Here is a 9,983-nt window from a genome sequence, read left to right on the forward strand (position 1 = left end):
GGAGAAAGTATTTGAAACGTATCTGGGCCAAGAAGCAGGTCAAATTTGCCCAAGAAGCAAATTTGGTTTGATGAGTGAACTCAGGGTTCTGCAGGGCCGGGTCTTGCCTCTCCGCCTTGTGGAGCTYGAGGGGAGCTTGGGCAGCGGGGTGCTGCGAGGTGCCGGGATCGTGGGTGGGAGGTGCCCCCCAAAATATCCGCATTGAAGGTCTCCGTGCCCCGCCGGGGCTCACCCCGCTCCCGGCACCCTGCGCGTCTCTCCGCGCCCCTCCGCTCGTTACTGCGGCTGCTGCCAGGGGCACCGCCGCAAAACGGTTTGGGGGAGCCCCGTGCTTTCCTTTCGCTTTTCTTCCGAAGAACCACGAGCCGCAGTGTCCCGAGGGTGACAGTGGTGGAGCAGGGATTTAGGGTTTCCCGCTGCAGCAACTGCCCCGTTAAGGATTAAAGTATTTTTCCTTCAAAYTGCAATTCTTGCAGGGCGGTTCCGAGGTGGTTCGGGCTGGACACCCCCAACCCTTCCCCAATACCCTGTCCCACTAGAATCATTGCTTTTTAAATATTTGCATTATGAACGTACTTATCATTTTACCACAGTTCCAACAGGCTGGAGGTTGCATTTATTTTTTTCTGTCTTGATTGAAAGTTTCTTTTCTTTATTTTTAGCTATCTTTGACATTTAAAATCTGAATATACAAAAGGATTTAGCAGAGGTTTGGTCTCATCCCCTTTCACTTAAGTGCCAGGTGCTTCAGAGAAAGAYACACAGCACTAACAAAAAAGTCTTTCAAAAATGTTTGGATGGATTATTTATTGTTTGGGGTTTCATTTGTTTATTTGTTTTCTCGACCATTTCTTGGCATTTTTCTTATCCCGGAGAGATTCAGAAGTGTTTGTTTGGTTTTTATTTATTTTTATTTTTATTTTTATTTTTAATTGTCTCTGTCCTTGGCTGGTCTCCTTGCAGTGTCCCCAGCCTAGCAGGGGTTCTTGTCACCTCTGCTGTTCCCCCTGCTCAGGCTCAGCTCCAGCTCAGTAAAAGGAGGCAGGGGCAGGACCTCTGAACTGCCACGCAGCAAAAAGGGGGCTTCAAACTGCAGATCAGGGTTGCAAACGACTAAATCCCCTCTGAAGAAGCCTTTAGGCAGACATCTCAAGAAGAAACCCTTAATAAGAATCGTCTCCTTTGGGGAGTAAAATGGGAGCAGTTATCTCTTTGAAGCAGTTTTTTCCTTTTCACATCGTGGGCCCTCTCTRCCGTAGTCTCGATTTTCATTTTGCTCCAGGCTTGCAAAATCGGATTGTCTGGAATTAGGAGATTTGAATGTTGTTCCTCTTGATGTCAAAGAATTTTTTTTCCCCACCAAGAGGGAATATCACACGTGTAGGATCAGGCCCCAGTGGAAGGTAAGTCTGTGGGCATCTTACTCAGGGCTCAYAACCATTTAACTGTTTCTGTGTTGSCAYTGTCACCTTCTTCTTAYCATCAGATCTATAAAAAATTACCCCAAAAGCTATAAGAATATTGCTYATCTATTTCCAGAAACATCCTCCACTCCTTTGTTTTGACTGGCAAAGTGCTAGCTTTTGTACACTCAGGGGACAATGTTCCTCCAGAGCTTCCTAGTGTAAATCTAAAAATCATCTTGAAGCCAGTGGGCTACAATTCATTTTATTACCCCAGTGTTAATCTAGAATAGGTACATAAAAACAGCTAGGACAATTAATCTGAATTAATTTCCAAAGTGAATTAAATTAAATTGAATGAAGACCACCTGAATTCTGAATAAGAACAACCTTCACAGGGGTTTCACACAGTTTAATTAATCCACTTTTAAATTCTCACCTTCAGCTAATTTGGGTTATTTTCCTGAGTGTCCCCACGTAGGCAAAATCTTAGAGGTAAACGTGRCTCAGGGGAATTCCTCTGGATTTACCCAGATGTAATTTAGAACAGAAATATATCCTCTAATACTCTCTGACCACGGCACAGAAATGATGCAGAAATGAGAGATATATAAATTGTGCTGCTGCATGGAGCCCAGCTTTTGTGAAGGAAGCCTTTTCCAGAAGTTTGGGGTTTTTATTGTTTTTCTGTCTGCTCTTTCCGCGTGCGTCTGTGTGTATAAACACAAGTCCTTGTGCATGCAGATGTGTGCTCTCTCTGACTTTGCTCTATTTGTTTAATCCATTAAAGGTTCTCCTCTGTGCACCTGGGACTCCCATTGAAGTTAAACTGGGAGCTGAAGAAGCAGCAGGATCAGCTGGCTTGGGGAGAGCTCAGCGCTGCACCTTCACAGCTGAAATAGGACGGCGAATCCAAAACCCACGGCCACTCAGGGCCCAGCAATCTAGGACAAATTTACAAAAAACAAGGCTGTCTTTCAAAGAGCAAAGCCCCTTCTACTGGCTGAGGAAGTGCCATTAGCTCTACAGAGGTTGTAGGTACAAATGATGTCGTTGAAGTATTGTCACGATGTTGCAATATTTTTGAGATAATGGTCCTCCACTTTTAATTGTGCTTGGTGAATTGAGGAGAGCAACTGGAGCAGGCACAGGAATGTTTCAGTTCTCTCCTCCCAAAAATGCTGYTTCAGACAGCTGATTTGTTATTTCAGCATATAAGGTAACTATACCAGGCACCTGCTTTTTTTTAAGCAGTTATTTTAAAAATTAAGGGAATTATTTTTTCCTTCTGAAATCAGTGGACTCATGGGTTAAAGCTCCCAAAATTGAATTCTGTGACCAATATCATAGAACCACAGAATGGGTTAGTTTGGAAAGGACCAGAAAGACCATTGATTTCTAACCCCTCTGAGATGGGCAGGGACATCATGAGTGGCTCCCTGGTGCCTCTGAGGATGGATACTCCAGATCAGAGCAGTGTCCCCAGTCAGATATTTGTGCCAAACATCCCAGTTTGTCACCATGACAGAATCTCTGAAAAAAACTCTTCAATTAACCATACCAATGGGGTGAGGCATAGTGGTATGAGTATGCTGAAAATCCAGAAACCTGGAATTTTACTCCTTAGGACAAGGAATTACTGCGTGACCTCGCAGCGAGTCATTTATAGACCAACCTTTTAAAGATAAGCTCTCGAATAACAGTGCCCTGTGAGTAATCTGGTGTGCAGCTCATCTGTCCAGACTGGGCATTTCTGAAAATCAATCTCCTTTGGATTGGGATTTCTCAGCTGACATAGCTAAGTTGGAAAAATACGACCTCTTCTTCGAGCCTCAATTTATGCACCTGGAAAGGATGTATGTGTGAATGTGTTTGGGAAACATCATTTTTCTACCAGCACTTCAGAGAGATTTCGTAAAAGGTAGTTGAGTTAAAAAACTCAAACACACCCTAGCCTTCATTTTCTCTTTTTCATAATGCGGTTGAAAATAAACAAACAAACAAATAAGTAAATAATCAAATACTGTAGCTAAAAGCATCTCTGAAAAGCTGCATAAAACAAAAGATTCCCAAGAATTTAGAAACTATGTAGTAACCTCATGGTTTGATTCAAGTATTTCCAGACTCATCAGGACAGAAGGTTCCTGCCAGTCTTTCCTCCTTGCCATTCAGATTTTAATTTCATGCACCATAGGRTCAATCCACCTTCTGACCCATTCCTTTCTTAAATTTGGGGGCATTTAGGGAAAATTCAACGTCAGGTTGGACGAGGCTTTGAGCAACTTGGTCTAGTGGAAAGTCTCCTTCCCCAGAGGGTTAGAAGATGAAATTTAAAGTCTCTTCCAATCCAAACATTCTATGACTCAAAGGAAACTGGTCCTAAAAATTAGTCAGATTTCTAAACAGAGCAAGAACCCAATGGAGTAAATCTTTTCCATGGATACAAGAGATTTTCARAACAGGCAGGACTAAGTTTAATGGCACCTACACCTAAAGCAAAAGGTGAGGATATGGCCTCAAGTTGTGCTAGGGAATTGGATTGGATATTGGGGAAAATTTCTTYRTGGAAAGGGCTGYCCAACMCCACAGRGAGGGGTGGAGTCTCCATCCCTGGAGTGACTGGACCTTGGGAACGTGGATTAATGGTGAATTTGGGCGAATGGTTGCACTTGAGGAGCTCAGAGAKGTTTTCCACCCTGAATGGTTCTGATGGTCCCACCAGTTCCTGCTGGGGCTGGCACCACTCACTTAGTCAAGCTGGTGGCCTCTGCCTCGACATCAGCTCACCTCTACTCCTACCTTGTCAATTCTTCTGTTGCTRCCATTGCCATAATTATGATTTAGGTATTTCCACAACCCAGGACTTCACTGGTGTAGCAGGAGTTTGAAGGGTTAGTGAATTTTCACCACTGGCAGAACCAGTTCAATTCCCTTTCCTCATGCCCTGCTTACTTTTCCAGTTCCTCCACTGTGGTTCAACTTCCCTTTATCTGTGATAACCTTTCTGTCTGTAGAGTCACCTTTCAGCCTCAAGTAGTGAAATGCTGCACAGAAAATAAAATATTCTACCTCTACAAGAGGAGTGTTCCTGATCACAACAGAAAATCACTGAGAAGAGGCTTAAAAATATCTTCAGCTGATTTTGATATCAGGGAAAAAAAGAAATTACAAGTATTTGTCCCAAACATAAACTTCTGAATAAATAACTTATTAAAGAAGCTTAAAAAGGGGCTTTTATTTCACAGTGATGCCAACAGACTTTGGTGAGCTCATGTTTGGAAATCAAGCAAGCACATAACTAATTTCAAAGGAGCACCTTTGAAAACTGCAGATTAGTTTGGCCCAGAAATTAAAGTCTTTCCTATTTGCTTTTGCTCATGATTGTTAATTAATTGGTGGGTGATAAAAACAGGCACCAGTTCTGCAGGAGCAGAAACACCAGGATGTCATGGACTAGTTTTCCTGGCGCTATGCTGTTAAGTCACAGTCCAAATTCCAGGAAAGAGACCCAGAGAAGACATGAGAGGCATTTTTGAGGAGATGCCTACAACCATCTGCAGCCAGGCTGCTTTTGGTGCAGCAGTGCATCCTCCTTTGAGCCTGGCATTGCTGGTTTGTCTCTTTCACAGTTCCAGCCCCAAGCTGGGGTGGATGAAATTCTTGGTCAGGCTCAGGGTGCACACCAGACCTGCAGGACAGTCCCATCAAATTCCTTCTTTTGTTACTGGCTACTCCTCGTGGCTGTGTGGGAGCCATGTGAGGGGTTTGATCTCTCCTCATGAATTCATGGAATCACAGATGGGATCATGAAGGTCAGATGGGACCTTCATGATCATCCCAATGGGCAAAGACACCTTCCACGGTCCCAGGCTGCTCCCAGCCCCAATGTCCAGCCTGGCCTTGGACACTGCCAGGGATCCAGGGGCAGCCACAGCTGCTCTGGGCACCCTGTGCCAGGGCCTCTCCACCCTCCCAGCCAGCAATTCCTTCCCAATATCCCAATCCAAACCTGCTTCCTTTCAGTTTAAAACAATTCCTTCTTGTCCAGGAACTTCCCAGGTCAAACCTCAGTGCCCACAATTCATCACTGCAGGGCTTAAGGAGGCATCTCTGGTGCCTGGGCTGCTGCTGGATTTTGCAATCAGACCTGCACACGAATAAATTTGGGGGTTATGGATTAATCCACAGAACAAATCCTCAAGATAATATTTAGAAATATGATAACAATTTTGGAGGATCAGTGTCTTAATTCCACCCCACTCCAGTCACACTRAGTGCACTAAGAAGTGGGCAATGAATTAATAGCAATGATAAATAAGCAGAAAAGTTCAATAAAAGTTACTGGGGCACTGGAATGCAGTGAGAATGGAGGTGCATGGACCACACACTGTGTTCTTACCCATAAATTCCTGTCTCAGGAAATAAACCCAAAATGATCTATGGTAAGATACCCTCACTCCCCAAASCCCCTCAAACCTCTCTCTGGTCCCCACTCTGCCAAGAGCCACTTCTGCACACACGTCACCCCCTGAGGGGGGCAGGACAGGTGACAAATTCAGGTCCCACGGGGACAAATTCAGGTGCCATCTCCTGGACGTGCAGTCAGCCACCTCTCACTTAGAGGGGTGTCAGTGTCCCAAAACTCCTTGACTGAAGCAACTCAATAAATGTGCTCCTTTGGCTGAGTTTTAAGAAGGGAGGAGCTCAAGCATCGACTTTGCCTGTTCATATTTGCTGCTGCCAAAGGAGCTGGAAGGCCATTAGCAGCCCTGCTGGTCTTTCAGCAATGGAACYAAACACCTTTAACCCCAGAGGGCTTCACAGCAGTAGGCAAAGCCCCACGCCTGTAAGGTCTCCAGCCCTTTATTACTTTTTTTCCGTCATGATTACCTTGGCTCCAGAAAGTTTTAATACCGCTCAAAATTCAATCCAGTTTTATTGACATCTCTAGTTTTGCCAAACAGTTAAACTGAAGCAGACGGCATGAATTTCAGTCAATCAATATTCATTTAAAACTGGACACCCATATGTAAGCATACTCTCTCCTTGGCAATGAGTAGGGAGGCTAAACAATCAATCCACACTTGTATTTAAACTCAGCGACTGCGTTTTCAAAAACCCCCACATAAGGCAAAATTGAATGGTTGAATAAGGCAACATGTGATTTCTGTTATGTTATTATTAATAATTAATAATTCACTTAATAACGCAGCGGGAGCCTAATCCAAAACCCACCGATGTCAATAGATTTCTTTGCAGTGCGCTCAGTAGCACCACAGCAGACACAAAAGCTCAGGTTTTTAGCAACATTTAAGCACCAACATCCTGTGCTGGGCTCAGACACCTTCTGCACCACGGTTTTGGCTCAGAACAGGACAGTGAAGTGTTGGTGGCATGGCACAGTGAATGATGGAGTGTGGTGGGTGTGTGGTCAGTAACAGAGAGCAGATCCAGAGCAGCCCAGGGGTCTGTGGCAGGGCTGGGTTTAAATTCTGGCCTTACACCGCTGGTTAAATGTGCCCACTCTGCTGTTACGGGCATGAACTGTATCAGAATGATGTTTGTTCTGTCATACTTCAGTAAAACATTCGGATTGCATCCATTATTGACAGGCTGGGAGAGCTGGGGGTGCTCACCTGGACAAGAGAAGGCTCCAGGGAGAGCTCAGAGCCCCTTTTGGGGCCTAAAGGGGCTCCAGGAGAGCTGGACAGGGACTGGGGACAAGGGCTGCAGGGACAGGACACAGGGAATGGCTTGGCAGTGGCAGAGGGCAGGGATGGATGGGATATTGGGAAGGAATTGCTGGCTGGGAGGGTGGGGAGGCCCTGGCACAGGGTGCCCAGAGCAGCTGTGGCTGCCCCTGGATCCCTGGCAGTGTCCAAGGCCAGGCTGGACATTGGGGCTGGGAGCAGCCTGGGACAGTGGGAGGTGTCCCTGCCCATGGCAGGGGTGGCACTGGATGGTTTTTAGGGCCCCTTKCAGCCCAAACCATTCTGTGATTCTGTGATTAACAGCTGCCATGCATCACCTGCATCCCCACTTTAGGCTCTGGCTGTGCTAAAGGCAAGAAAGTCCAGGAAACACCAAGCTGTTAAGTTTACTTAAAACTTTCCCTGGTCTTTTCCTGGCTGCCATCAATGTCTCCAAGGCAGCTTCTGAGAAGTGCTGTGGCAGCCAGACACCCAGGCCCTGGACAGCTGGACCTTAAAGCAAATATTATGGTTGTCATTATTACCGTTTTGCCTCCCTAATTAACCAGTTGGGCACTTGCCAGCCCTTTCTCTCGTTTTGCAGGGGTTGTTTCCATCGGGTTTAGGCAGACAGTCTTACTTTAAGGTCCCTATTGATCAGCTGCCATTCTCACATGGTTAAAGCACTCCTCTTGGGGAACTCTCCWGTGTTTTAAGTGCACACAGTTACTCTCATGACTGGCTTGTAAACAGGTTTTAATGGGGCTATTAGTGTAAAAGGACAGGAAACTTTCAAAACCAGCCTTTTAAATATTCATGAAGATGTTTAATCTGGTGCTTAATCACCACTGTTTGCATATCAGGAAAGMGGGAGGGCAGCAGTGCCTCGCTGTTAACTTCAACAGGACATTAATAAATGCTCTCAGACCCACAGYTAATGCCCAGATGGCAGCCAAACTCTGAAAAAAAGCATGTCCCACCTTCTCTAGAAGGGCTTCCTAAAACTGTTGTCCAGGAGAGGAGGGTCAGGGCCAGGCTCTGCTCTTGCCCGTGTCAAGCATGGTGTGACCTGTACCTTCTGCGCTGATTGTGTCCCTTTGGGCCACATCAGAGTGGAGTTTTCTTTCTGACTGGAGGGCCCAGAGCCTCAGGGGATCTCTCAAAAGCAGCTCTGTTCGAGTGGGATGTGCTGTGTCCTGTGCCTGTCCCACAGTGGGGCTGAGGGGTCCCTCCAGGGGACACCAGCACCTCCCCACTCCTGACAATGGGTTCAGTCACTCGAGTTTTCCTTCCAGCAATGCTCTGGCTCAGACTTTCAGCTGGTTCATGCTGAGTAAATTGATGCAAAGGTGTGAAAGACACAGTATTTAATTGTTTAAGCAGTGATTTTATCCCAGTGTCCCATTTTATCCCAGTGTCCCCAGTGCAATCCCTACTGACTTTTCCTGGCCATGCACGAGGTCGTACCCATTCACTCTCTGCTCTGGCCTGCCCCAGGAGCTTTGCAACTTTGGTAAAGGCAGAGCGAGCTAAACAACAAATTCCAGCTTCTGTGTTGCTTCAGGTCGTGGATTTCAGCCATTTCTTSGGTAATTTTTGTAATACATGTTTTATTTTCATTTAAAAAGTAGAGGCGGAAAGGATAGTGTTTCCCCAGTGGGAGAGACTTCATGCAATTTTAAAAACGTGCATTATTTAATCCAGCAGGCATTAAGATGCCTTGAGCTGTTAACACCTGTTGTGGAAATCCATAATACACAGGCTTAAAAAACCAACAACCCTGAGAGAGCCATAAAGGTTCCTGCAGAGCTGTCGTCGCCTCTTGTGTCAATGAGTACTTAAGGGCCCTGAAATCTGTGGCTGAACTCACTTACCGAGCACGTGCTTTCTCTTCAGCTCAAAAAAAAAAAAAAAGTTCCTTAGAATAATTTCATTGAAAAAAAAAAAAGAATAATGAATATGAAACACCAGTGAAAAGCATTTCTTACACAAACCTCTCATGCATTTTTCATACATTTCCCCACCCAGGCGCCTCAATGCACCAGCTTATAGTCTACGTTACTACCTTGTAAAACTCCATGTAAAACTTCTGCCAGAGTGTTTTTCAGTGCTTTGACATTTAACCCATGTCAAACCCAGGCAGCMTGGGGAGGTCACCACCATCTTCCACAAAAGTAGATAAAAAAATTTATATTCCCAATAAGAAAAGCRAGGGGAAAGCAGAACTCCCCGGGGTGGAAGAATCTCTAAGTGTGATTTCACATTAGCAACACCTGTGCTCGTTTAATTTCATCATCAGCAGAAACCTGTTGGGCTGTGAGGTCCTGGAAGCACTGGGGCTGTGGAAATTTTCCCATTTAAACAAYGGGACCCCTCAGATGGAACCTCTGAACTGGGACCACCTCAAATTTAGAAATTTGCCCTCAGTCAGGATCTAAGTGTCCATTTGAGCCGTTTGAGCCCTGTCAGGTTGTTCTTCTTGGCTTGTCACGTGCTGTGTTCACTCATGTCAGATTCTTGACCCCACACAGATGTTTCTCCCATCCTGGGGTGTCTGGGAAGTCCAGGGTGACAGAAGAAAGGGTAAAATGGTACCCATTTTTTAAAAAAATGACAAAAGCAGCACCCTGGGAATTTCTGACCAGTCAGCCTGAAATCCGTTCCTGGGAAGATTGTGAGGGACATRGAGGACAGGGAGTGATTTGAGACAGCACAGCTTCACCAAGGAAAAATCCTGTCTGATTCAATGTCATGGCTTTCTGTGATGAAGAATCTACGTCAGTGGATCAGGGAGCAGCTACAGAGATCATTCATCTGGACTTCTGTGAAGCCTTTAAGAAGRTCTCCCACAGCATCCTTCCCTCCAGACTGGAGAGTGATGGATCCAATG

Source organism: Malurus melanocephalus, unplaced genomic scaffold (genome assembly GCF_030028575.1).
Source record: "Malurus melanocephalus ecotype Western Australia unplaced genomic scaffold, MMel_1.1 scaffold_85, whole genome shotgun sequence".
In the NCBI taxonomy this organism is placed as follows: domain Eukaryota; kingdom Metazoa; phylum Chordata; class Aves; order Passeriformes; family Maluridae; genus Malurus; species Malurus melanocephalus.